Genomic DNA, 12,488 nt, shown 5'->3' with positions numbered 1-12,488 from the left:
ACTATACAAACATATTATAATATGACGTATATAATTCGAGCAGTTGGTAATATTTAAGTTTTAATTAGAATTCAATTTTATAATTTAATTAAAAATTTAAGTATAACCTATCATTTCCATGTTTTAATTAAAGTAAAATAAAACTAATTATTCTTATGGTTAGATTTTAGACTTTTAAGTATGATTTGTTATATTTTTGACGATAGAATAATTGTTTTATTGGCTTTAAATTTTCCTTCAGTTGATTCTATAAAAGGGTTTTCCAATTTACTAAAACTTAAAATAAATCAATGTAATATGCTGAATCTAAAAAAATTAATATCTATTTTATTTTGGGAAAAGTTCCGGCTCTTTTATGAAAATTAAAAGTCCTTCTATTAATTAACCATTAATAAAAATATCTAATAATTTTAGTTTAGTTGGTCTAAATTTGTATCATAAAATTTGAATTATTTTAATATTCGTTCAAACATTGTTTCAGATGTATTAAATGTTCTTAGAATGTTTTATCTAAATAAACAAAATCATCTGAATAGCGACGTTATACCTATAACTTAATTAAGTCATATTTGTAATCGTAACTTTTTAAAATTGTTGAGTTGTGTTAATAATTCCAAATGGGAATAAACGAATAAACTATGAGGTGATTTGTAGAAAATTATTTTTAAAATCTTTAATTTTTATAGCTGAGGTTTGAAAATTTAACACAATGTTCCTCATAACTAGCTCATATGGGAACCAAAATCTAAAAAATATACACACAATTATTTTATATAAACATTTGAAATTCAAAATTGGATGAATTTACATATCTTAACAAAGATCAACGATGTCAATTATTTTGTTATAATTCAAAAAAATTATTCGTGGAGACTTAAAACTTGTCGGTATACATATATTGTAACAAGTACTCATACGATATGGAATTTTCAAAATATGCAGATTCATTTTAAGATATTATCTTTTAATTGTAGTTGTATACCATGAATCCATTCACACTATTTTATAGTAAAAATAAATATCTATAATATGATATTTTATAAAAATAATATAATAAATTCAACAATCAAAATAGTAAAATAAATTGCTACTCAATATCATGAAAATATACTTAGTGATTTAAGCTAACCGTCTCTGCTCAGAATTATTTTTCATGTACAACGATTTATCATTAAATTCAAATCAACACATCCATTACATTGACCCATTTTGCACCTACTGGACAGCAGGTCGATGCCACTTGTCCACTTTATTTTTAGTTAATTTGCGTCAATGTAATAATATAAATGTCCTCTCAAAATAATAATGATAACGAATGATGCCACCATACCAAATCTTCACTTCGACAATTTTACTGATTTGGATATTTTCAGATTAGATTTAATGTGTAGAATATATTCTCAATCATAATATTATTATGTGCTTGCTATAGACACATTGTCCAGTTTTATCTACTCAGAAACCTACTGCGTCGTGTTTCGTAGAGTTGGTGTTCTCGAGATATTTGTTTTGTGTACTAATTAGTTAATACCATTTAATATTTTATTTATTAATACCTATAATACAATTGAAATTATATTGCATGATTAAATTATACGCAGCCACGCTTGAGTACTAAATCATAGTCCAGTAGCGTATAGTAGGAATTACTTTCAATATGAACCAATAATAATGGGGTCAGAGAGTTATAACAATGGCATATACATACATTATAACATACTATGTTTTAATCAAAAATTCAATTTTACAATATACGGGCCACGACCCAGGTGCCCTTCCTCCTTCATATTTATAGTACAACAAATTAGTAATGATAATTATTATAGTTAGAAAAATATTTATTATATTGGATAGCAATATACCAATATCTTTAGTAATTATTCAAAGATCCAATTTTTATTATTTTTGTTAGACGATGTCAATGGTTTTTTTAATTAATTTTTATGTGTGACTTTTTTTATTATTATTATTAAATGCTCTACACTACATTAACTAAAACTATATTTAATTACAACGTAGATAATATTCAATATAATATCCATATTAAATTACCCATAATAATTTTTAGCCTGAGCAAAAAATCCAACTGAATATACATATTAAGTACATATTAAGTACCCACCGGTACGTCCCGTTAGGTATCTAATAAATACATACCCACCTGTCGAACATAATTCAAAAAGTACAAACAGTATTTGTGTTTAATTTTAAATATTTTAATGTTTCTTTAATATTTTTTTTATAATAAACAATAATTAATGAGACATTAAACCCATCCATACATTTTGTATTTTAATAAGGTAATTAATTCTGTCAAATTTTAAGCTACCAGTTCTCGTTTAGCAATGACGCAATACGATATTAGTTTTCGATAACACAGCAGAGTTTTTTTTTTCAAAATCGTCGGAAACATAAAACTCTGAGGACTACGATTTGTTTTATTTTTATTTTTATTCTGTCACCCAATTTAATAAACTTACCTTAATTTATTTAACTCCGTTGTTATTCAATACGTTACGTGCCACGGTTTTTAATTTTCGTTGGAAATTAAAATTATTCGTTTTTAATGCAACGCCGATTAAAATACGAATATGACTAGATTAAGTTCTTCATTTCCAATTCTTATATTCTTGCTCGCAGTACTGCCGATGTGGTAAATCAATAAAAATGTAAAATTATATAATTTCATTGAATTTATCATTAAGTTTTATTCGATTACAAAAAAAAATAATTCAAAAACAGTTGCATGTAAAAATATTGAGATACATAATTTTAAAACATAAAATTACATGTTATAAAACAAAATGTTGTTTTCTATACTCTACGCCGATTAATATCATATATTTTGTTTTTACTTTATTATAATAATGTGCCATTATAAATTATATTTATTTATAATATGACCCCCTCCTCGCGGTGTCTGCATCTGTCAATTACTTGGTTAAAACTTTTAACTTTTAACTTAAAAGTTATAACCGTCGATATTGTCAATATACGCGTTTCCTAATCTTAACTACAACGCTTAAAGTTTTCTTAAACCAAGAACCTGATTAAAATCAGTTTTTGGACGGTTAAGTGTGATCAATGACTAATGGATCATTGTTTCGTACACAAATATGTGTATAATGTATTTATTGACATTATATTGTCTATAGTTATCTATTATGTTATAAATTATGATGTTTAAATATTTGGTCAATTATACCAAACACGTCAGATAATAAATATACCTACACCTAATGTGAGATTTTATCTGTATATATATATATATATTATAATATACATATGTCGTAAAATAGAATAATATGCATATTATTGATATATTTATTATTATTATTATTGTTGTTGTTGTCTCGGCTTTCTCGATTACATCAAATGTTTATGAACAAACGCTATCTTAGACAAGTTAAGTCTTGTTGCATCGATAATGGGCATACGTTACAATATTACGTATTTATCATAGACATCGCGTCTCTACATCACAATTTTTAATATTGCATGCGGATATCGCGTGCTACAAAGCCGTCATGTCATTTCAACGTCTTCGAAATACCCTCGCATTCAATTCTGGTCACTTACCATAATTGGAATTTCTCTACACACGTCTTGGCGTTTAGCTTTTCACAAGCGCAATAATAAGTGTCTTGCTCGTCTGTGACATACATCCGCGGTATATATTTTTCCTGACCTGTTTCACAGAACCAATCATATTAAATTTAATAATAATTTCAGCTTTGCAAGCTTACGAGTATAGCGCGTTTTATTTTAATTGAAAACTTGCTACGAGTGTATAATATTAGAATATAAAGTCGTTGGCAATATATAATATCGTTTATCAAGTGGCTGTAGATGCAACTGATATTATTATGTGGGTTTATAATATTGTATTATAGTCGGTATTTTGGTCTCTCGATCCCTAGCTGGACGATCGCGTTTACGAAATATGTCGCCCCTAAACCGAAAAATAAACCATTGATATCCATAGGATTTGACTAGAGATTTATACGATTGTAAAAATAAAAAAATAGGAAAGAGAAACAGTGCTACCAAATTTTTCAACCGTCGCCACCATGGCGTGAGTTTACCCTTTTTATTAACGGAACAATGCACAGCGCAGATATCGAGTCTTAGGACAGCAAAAAAATAAAATAAAATATCCTTCCCGGAGTGGCTTTGGTGTTATACAAATACAATGTATGGTAATGCACATTGTTTTGGACATTTCTCTCTGCCGCATGAGATAAGTTCCTTTCCTTTCCGGCAATTGTTGCAAAAAAATAAAAATAAAAACAACAGTACAATACTGTGTTGTATACAAATTATGCACAGATACATCGTACATTATTTGATACAATAATCCTCTCTCGAGCCTTACCTTTATGGATTATTTTCATTACATTTGCGAAAATGATAGGAATTAGAGTCTCATTTTTATACGAAAACACTTCGAGTTTACAATCTACTATTTTAATAGAATTTTTTATTTTCTAATTACTTCATTAACAACATTTGTTTGACGATTACACGGGTACAAACCAAATTTAAGAACAATGTATTTATTTACTTTTTAGATTCGTATTTGTTTTTAATTTGTTTATACCATCAAACAAAGTCATTCTACAATTGAATTCTAAGCTATGCGAAGAATGTATATAATTTTTACAATAGAGGATTTTTTTAAGAAAAATTTTACGAATTTACTGAACTAAAAACTGAATTTGTGTCACCTTACTGATGTTAAAAAATAAAAATATAAATTTTTGTCTTAATTGCACACTGGCATCAATAATAGTCAGACTATTATCATACTTTATAATACTTATTATTATTATACTCTAACATTTTATATACAAATAAGTAACAACTATTAACAAGTTAATTCTATAAGTTAGGTTATATTTTAAACTAATTTAAACAACCTTAATATTTGCTTATAACAATATGTATTTTCATAACTTTTTTAGTTTTTAGTGATTTAAGTATTGTTGAATTACTTTGAGTCGTTGAAAAAAATAAAAAATAATCAAATTCAAATATTTAAAATATATCTATACAAAATATACAATATATTACGTATACAATGTGTACATATAAGTACATAATAAATTGCACGTTTTTACATGTTTTGTATAAATATTTTTTCCGTAAGTTATTATAATAATAAATCTACAGCGTACACTATAAATAAATAAATAACATAATTCTTGTAAGAAGAAAAAATAATATTTTTATGTGACACCCAATGCTTCATACGAGCGTATATTATGTAACAATCTAATATGTACTGATTGTCATTACTAAAAAATGACGTATGAATGTTTTAATGATTTACTGTAGAAAATCAATAAGAATATATAACTAAAATACCACATGTGCGCATTAATATTAATATTGTAATAGTACAGTGTTTTAGATATTATTTAAAATGTTCAAACGAATAACTAGTGACCTCATAAACTGCCACGAATCCCGATAAATTAAATCTTTTTCAGCAGTTTGAAATTACTCGGTGGTTGTTCAATATCCCTCGCGAAACAAAGTAAATTAGTTAACCCTTAGTCCCTGCCCCCTATCTCCGTGTAGGTCACCTGATCACTAAAACTTAATTTCGGTGTTTAAAAAATAAAAAAAAATCTAAGAAAAGAAATAATTAATTAAATTGTAACTATATCATAAACTGCGCGTTAAGCCGACCACCAGGTATATCGATTTCTGAGTAATTGTTAATTTAGTTTAACTCTGTTAAAAATATTTTTAAAAAAAAAGAGACAGAGACATAGAAAGAGAGAGACATAGAGGCAACGATTTGAAGATAATCGGGTTATTTGAGGTCTTAGTTAACACGTATTGGCTACTATAGTTGTAACATTTTATTACGTCCCAGATGAAGTCGTATAATAATAATATGATTGCGATATTACTATTATAAGTGGATATTTTAAATCGCGATCATTACAAAATCTCAACGGCTACAACGTCGCAGCCGGGGGAACGAAAGTATTCCCTCCGTTACACTCTCCACGCCATTAATTTACTATTTATGGAGTTCGCGGGAATACATCTGCAACGTTGTGTACAAGAGGGCCTGGTCGGGGAAAGTGGTTTACCATTATTTTCGGGTCCACACAACGAATATAATAAATTAACCAAGTCATTAATTTTACCTCGCGCCCAAGTTTCTGTAAAAGTTTGCCCACTGCCAACACGTTTGTTAAGAATTCATGAGATTGCCATTTTTCCTGAAACACTAGACCGCTCCAAAGCTTATGACGGTTATGGGGGGGGAGGAGGGGGTGAGCATAAAAATAAACTTGCCCTTAAACTTTCGGCTCAATTTTTCAAAAGTATATTAACTACGTCTGTGTATGTATACATATATTTTTTTCCTCACCGTAAAAACTCCAAAATAGTTCTTACGTTTTTACGCGGTCCCTTAGCCGCACGCCACCGTTTTATTTAATGACTGTGGTGCTATCTAGTGGTGCATAAATTGATTTTTTTGTTTTATATCTTGTCCGCATTTATTAGAAAATCTTATAGAATAAGAGCCTAATACTAATTTTGTGTTATAAAATATCAACGTACAAGTAAAATATGATTAAATCGTATTTTATATTAGAGTATCTTTCTAGAGGTTATGCAATAATTAAGTTTGTTTGCTTTTCTCGATTAATCTGAGTGTGATTCATGCACACGAACATCATGTTAAAACAAAAAAAACACTAAATTTAATGTTTAAAAGTCTGCATATTATAATATATATATTGATTTATTATTATTATTATTATTATTATTATTATTATTATATGTATTAGTATTAAATATTAATATATTTCCTATAGATTTTTTTCTATCTATATCTATCTCATTCTACATTTTATTTGTTCGGTTTTTTTTATGTTGTTAGGGTAGGTAATTTAATTCAGAAAGACTTAAACACTTATCGCTAAGTCTTACGTGAACATGCGTTCTACTAAATCTTTAGTCAAACTTTTCAATATTTTAAAATGTGAACAACAGATCGTGACTATCAGACTATTAATAAAATACTTACTAGAAATTTAAAGTTTATCACCTACTGTAGCTTGGAAATAACTAACAAATCAAGATTGATTTTTAATTTGTCAAACGTTTAAAAACAACGAAAAATTATTCTAATAATTAAGGTATACAGTATAATAACGTTATAATATAATAAATAACTAAAAATATTACGACTTTAATATTTATCTTTCATTTAATAGCCGTTATATTTTATATGTTATCATGAACTGTTATATTCTTATTTGGTATTGTCTTCTATATTGTGTTGTTCCCTTATTACTCCGTATAGAACAAAATTAATTCATTTTTATTTAACTCCATCGGTAGGTAGTATTTACTCCGAAATATAAAAAATGCTTAGATAAAAAATGTATTTTTTTTTTTTTTAGTCCGGTACTTGGTATAGCATTTGTTTGCATGACTTATAACCACTGTAGAATTGATATTCAAGCATTACCTGCGGTTATTTTATTCAATAGATGTATTTTTGGTTAAATTCGATCGTAAAAAACATATCGTTTAACGTTTACAGCCATATCGTAACTCATCCAGGCGTTCTTGGAGTGTAAAGGATAAAACATTCGTATGGTTTTAAGTGTATTTGGGATTCTGCCCTAGTTTGCATAGAAAATATATTCGTAAAACGCCATTCTTTAGATATTTCCACGTTCTGAAATGTATTTATTATAATAAATACATTCCGGAACATACAAACATGCCGTATAAATTAATGTATACATCTTACACAGACAAGACTCTCAAGAGTTGTACATATATTACAACACGTTTCTCGTCATAAAATCAATATTTGAAGTATAATGCACGACGTCAAAGATTGACCTTACGGCTGTATTGGTGTACAATATTAAATGTTTACTCTTCCCAGAATCCCTAGCTATGCACTGTGCACATAAAAAAAAAACTACATTATTGTGTTGACAACACTTTTACACCAATTTCGTCGTTAGTAGGTACCTATCTAAAATAATATATTGATATCTGATATATACCATTAAACGTACATTTCGGAAACGGACATTGATTATCTTGTCCAAATAACAAGCAATGGATTGCGATAACCCCTTCACTATCCGTCTATCCACCTAATTTAATATTAAAGCTCAAATGTTGGTTTATCACTTATAAAATAATACAAGCTTCATATCGTTCTTTTAAAAATAATTTTATGTTTATGGACAAACAAAAGAATTTCAAATATATTAATAGGAATAGAAATGACTTACTCTTCCGGAGTAAATATTTTAAAACTATGATGACCTTTTATATCCCATTGAGTATAATACCTAAGTTGGTATTGTCTTGGAATTAAGTGTCTTAACCAAAGAAACATTTTTAATATTTGTTTTATTTGAAATCTTTGTTGAATATCTAGGTTGTTTCTGGGCGGTTACTTTAAAGGTGTGATTATATTATTAAACTCGAAAGCAATAATTATTATTTAAATTTTTAAACGATTTTGAATGAAATCATTATAACATTCTATCTCATATTCTCATCCGCGTTTGTTTAGTTTTTAGGGGGTAAAGTTTTAAAAGTAAAAATAAATCCAATTGAAATGTATAGTCACTTTAATAACAACTTTTAATTGATTAAAATAATTAACCAACAAACATAAATATAATATATTAACTTCAAATATACAACATTATTTTCATTTAATTGAAAAAGCTAATTGAGCTTAAAACAAATAAAAACATATAATTAATAATTATAAACCCACATATAATTCTAAACAAAATTCTAGTATATAGTTTACTTAAAAATTAAATGATTTTCAGATTGATTTAAAATGTTGAACCTTGTTATAGCAAAAAATAAAGCATATTTTAATTTTCAAAATATTATATATAATATATAAATACATTGATAGATATTTAATTTTATACTTCTTTAATATAATGTACAACTTACTACATTCTTAAATAAAATCAACTTCGAAACTTAATATTTTTCAATGTTAGAAACTAGATTGCAATATGTCTTTCTCCCTAATTTTTTTGGCAAACGTGCTCTAAAAACCAATGAGTGGTTATCGATTATAACCGTTCAAAGTTTCTAGAAAATATGAATAAATACCAAAAAAAAAAAAAAACAGAAATATGCTTCAAATAAAAGTTCTTAGATTCTACAATGGAGATTAAAAAGCTATTGATTTTATGCCTTTTTTAAACTTATTTGTTTGAGTTGAGAACTTTTGTGCGCGGCTAGTTCTTGGGTATATGGCAAAACGGATTTTTCTGAAACTTTCAAAAAAATACCAAGATATCATACTATAAACTGTGTACTTTATTCATTTGCTTCTTTTCTCTGGCTTATGTATGTGTATTTCTTTTTCTAAAAAATAAAATTGATGGAACGAGTTTGCCAAGTACTGCCATCGAAAAACATCGCGTTGAAAATAAATTAATTATAATGTTTTCTCCGTAAAGCTCTAGACATTGCAGGTCGATTAATCTTATGCATCAGCCATTTTGATTACAGCAGACCCAATAATTATCTGGTTTTTATTTAATCACATATAAATAAAAATATATGCTATCGTCATCTTAATACATATATTGGTTAATGTAATCTGCAATTTTGCTTCATTTGCCATCGTACACCGTCTAAATAAAGTATTTTATAAGTATTGTATAGAATATAGATGATAGTTTGATACTAGGGCGTGACTTAAGAACTATTACCACGTCGGTGAAGATTTTGAGAAAAAAACAACTTTGTATAGTTATTATTTTTTTAATTGATCAAATCCCAACGATTGTCGATTACATTGTTTTATAACAGAACGCGCCAACGCACCAAATACGTGTAACCGTCAAAACCGTCTAGAATCTAAAGTCCCTATTAACTTTTTGTGTCATTCGTGTCACCGCTGCGATGACTCCTATTTTGCCTTTGCCACTTGTTTCATCGATATTTTCCAACAAAACTTTTCAAAGTTAAAAAAAAAGAACTAACATTTTATTTCCATCAACCGATTACATATTTTTTGTTATATACCACTTGGCTTACTGTACTTCAATACAACATTTTTTTCTTTATTGGCATCGTTGTAAGATATTCGACATAAGAATAACCGTTTTATATCGTATAATAAATAGTAATATATCCAATGTTCACAGTACACACTTTTTTTCATATTTAAGTATACCTATGTGGATACCAATAATTGTATCAAATGTATCAATACTATATTTTATATAACATGATTTAGAACACTATTTTTAATATTCATTACATCATTTTTTAAAGTTTATTAACTATATTAAAATATATACATTATTTTCTACTTATAAAAATATTTATTTTATTGAAAAGTATAGATTTTAATCATGGTTGTTTTGAATAAATGGTATAAATATAAATATCAAACCGTAATCAATAATGTCACAATTTATAAGCCTACAAACAAATTAAAAAACTAATAACTAATTATTTTCATTCTTGTATACACTATACGAAATTTTTTAATCTTTTAAAAATTAATATTTGGTGTTATTAAATGTGTGCATATAAAATTAAAATTACATTTTAGCTTTTTTCGATTGAAAATAGGTAAAATATGTATAATTTATAAGTTATGGAATTGTGTTATTCAAAAGTATAATAAACACTGACAGTAAATAACAATTTATAAAACCGTTTGATGTGTTTCAAAATATTGAACGAAAATTATCGGTCATAAAAAAACATTTTTAAGATCAAATTACCACAAAAAGCGCGTGTTTTGATCATACATCGTACTGAACTAATGGGTAGCAACTGTGAAGTATAACATAAGGAGAATAAAATGGTTTGTGCTAAAAATGAGAACGAACACATTAAACGGCCCAGAGGATAGTTAAAGCATAAATACATATGAAACGAGCGCATGATACACGAAACGCTTTTTTGTTCATAGCATAAACGAACCGAATTTGGCGAATGGAAATTTCAAGTAACCACTTCACCGCGCTCGTCGTTGTTTTCAAAAAATATTTATTCGCTTTTTTTATCATTATTTTGTTCGCATCGAAGAACACACTCTGTCTCTCTGTCTCTCTCTCTCTCTCTTCATACATCTCCACTCCACTCATACGCACACTCTTTTATTTTTAAGCTTCGTGCACCTTCAATATTAGCCGCATATTTAAGCTTTGTGCAAAAGTCTCACATGTATATTTCATCTCGTCAGAAAAAAAAATTCACTCTTATACAATAATATAATATATACGTATTATGTCAGTATACGTGTGAGTATGCATTTGTGGTGGCGGCGTTACCGAGCATTTCTTTCGATCCTTTTCTACCCATGAGACGCCCGTTGCGTGTGTGTGTGTGTGTGTGTGTGTGTGTGTGTGTGTGTGTGTGTGTGTGTGTGTGTGTGTGTGTGTGTGTGTGTGTGTGTGTGTGTATGTGGCTTGCGTGCATAGCCGTCTACAGGAGAGACCTTATTTCTTTCACCTTTCCTTCGATCATTCCTCCCTTTCATTCCAAACCTGCAATGTCGAGCCGATTTAAATTTGTAATTTATTATGGCTCCGAATTCCTATGAGACCAAATTATCCACTGCTCTCGACAATCGGTCGATGTAATTTATAAAAGTTTCAAAGTATGCACCACCTAAAAAAATACAAGTACAATATACATATTATTCATTTTATATATTTTATATGACGTACTCTATTTTTATATTTTTATTTTTACTTGGCACACTAAATTCTCTTCTTATATCTGCAGTACAGTGTACTACGTAAACAATATACCATAATTATTTCACGTAATTAATTAAGAACACCAGCTCTATCCCGACCGTTATATGCATGCATTTCGTACAGCATTGCATGCATAATTTTCTGAGTCCCTGGGGTATCGGTCAGTCGATCCAAATCATTCAGTTTATATCATCCTAAAGTCTAAGAAAATGTATTCCCCCAATATAACAAGTTGTGAGGAATTGATTAGGAATATGCAAATCCAAGTGCATGTAACAATATAATATCTAATAAATATACCTTTATAATATATATTGTATACGTAATAGAATATTGAATGATTAATATACAATCAACTTTGGTCGATTATTTTAAGTCTTAAATATTTGAGTTTATGCGATTAATAGGTGGTACTACAAAATATATAATATGAATATATCTCAAAGTTAATTTGCGCAATTAAGAATTCAACTCATTATTGAAACCGGTTCACATATAATTTGCTCATAAACCAGTAGTAATATATTAAATTACAATAAAATTAAAACCAAACACAAATGTTTTATGATCAACATTTATTTTATTACAAGCCAAGGGACTAGGGTACATATTTTTAAAAATCTTCAAAATTGCTAACACCAAAAAATAAACAAATAATGTAAAATAGAACGACTGTCTTGTCTTGTGTTTACCTTATGTCTCGGTGAAACAAATATCAAATTGCAATGC

The 12,488-nt window shown here is 27.8% G+C and overlaps 1 protein-coding gene across 1 annotated transcript in view; it reads left to right on the top strand.

The window, feature by feature from the left end:
• The window catches only part of LOC132924178 (limbic system-associated membrane protein-like), a 517,415-nt gene that overhangs the window by 474,878 nt on the left and 30,049 nt on the right, over positions 1-12,488 (top strand). The window lies entirely within an intron of this gene.

This window comes from Rhopalosiphum padi, chromosome 3 (assembly GCF_020882245.1).
Source record: "Rhopalosiphum padi isolate XX-2018 chromosome 3, ASM2088224v1, whole genome shotgun sequence".
NCBI lineage: Eukaryota > Metazoa > Arthropoda > Insecta > Hemiptera > Aphididae > Rhopalosiphum > Rhopalosiphum padi.
This window is presented reverse-complemented; position numbering and strand designations above follow the sequence as displayed.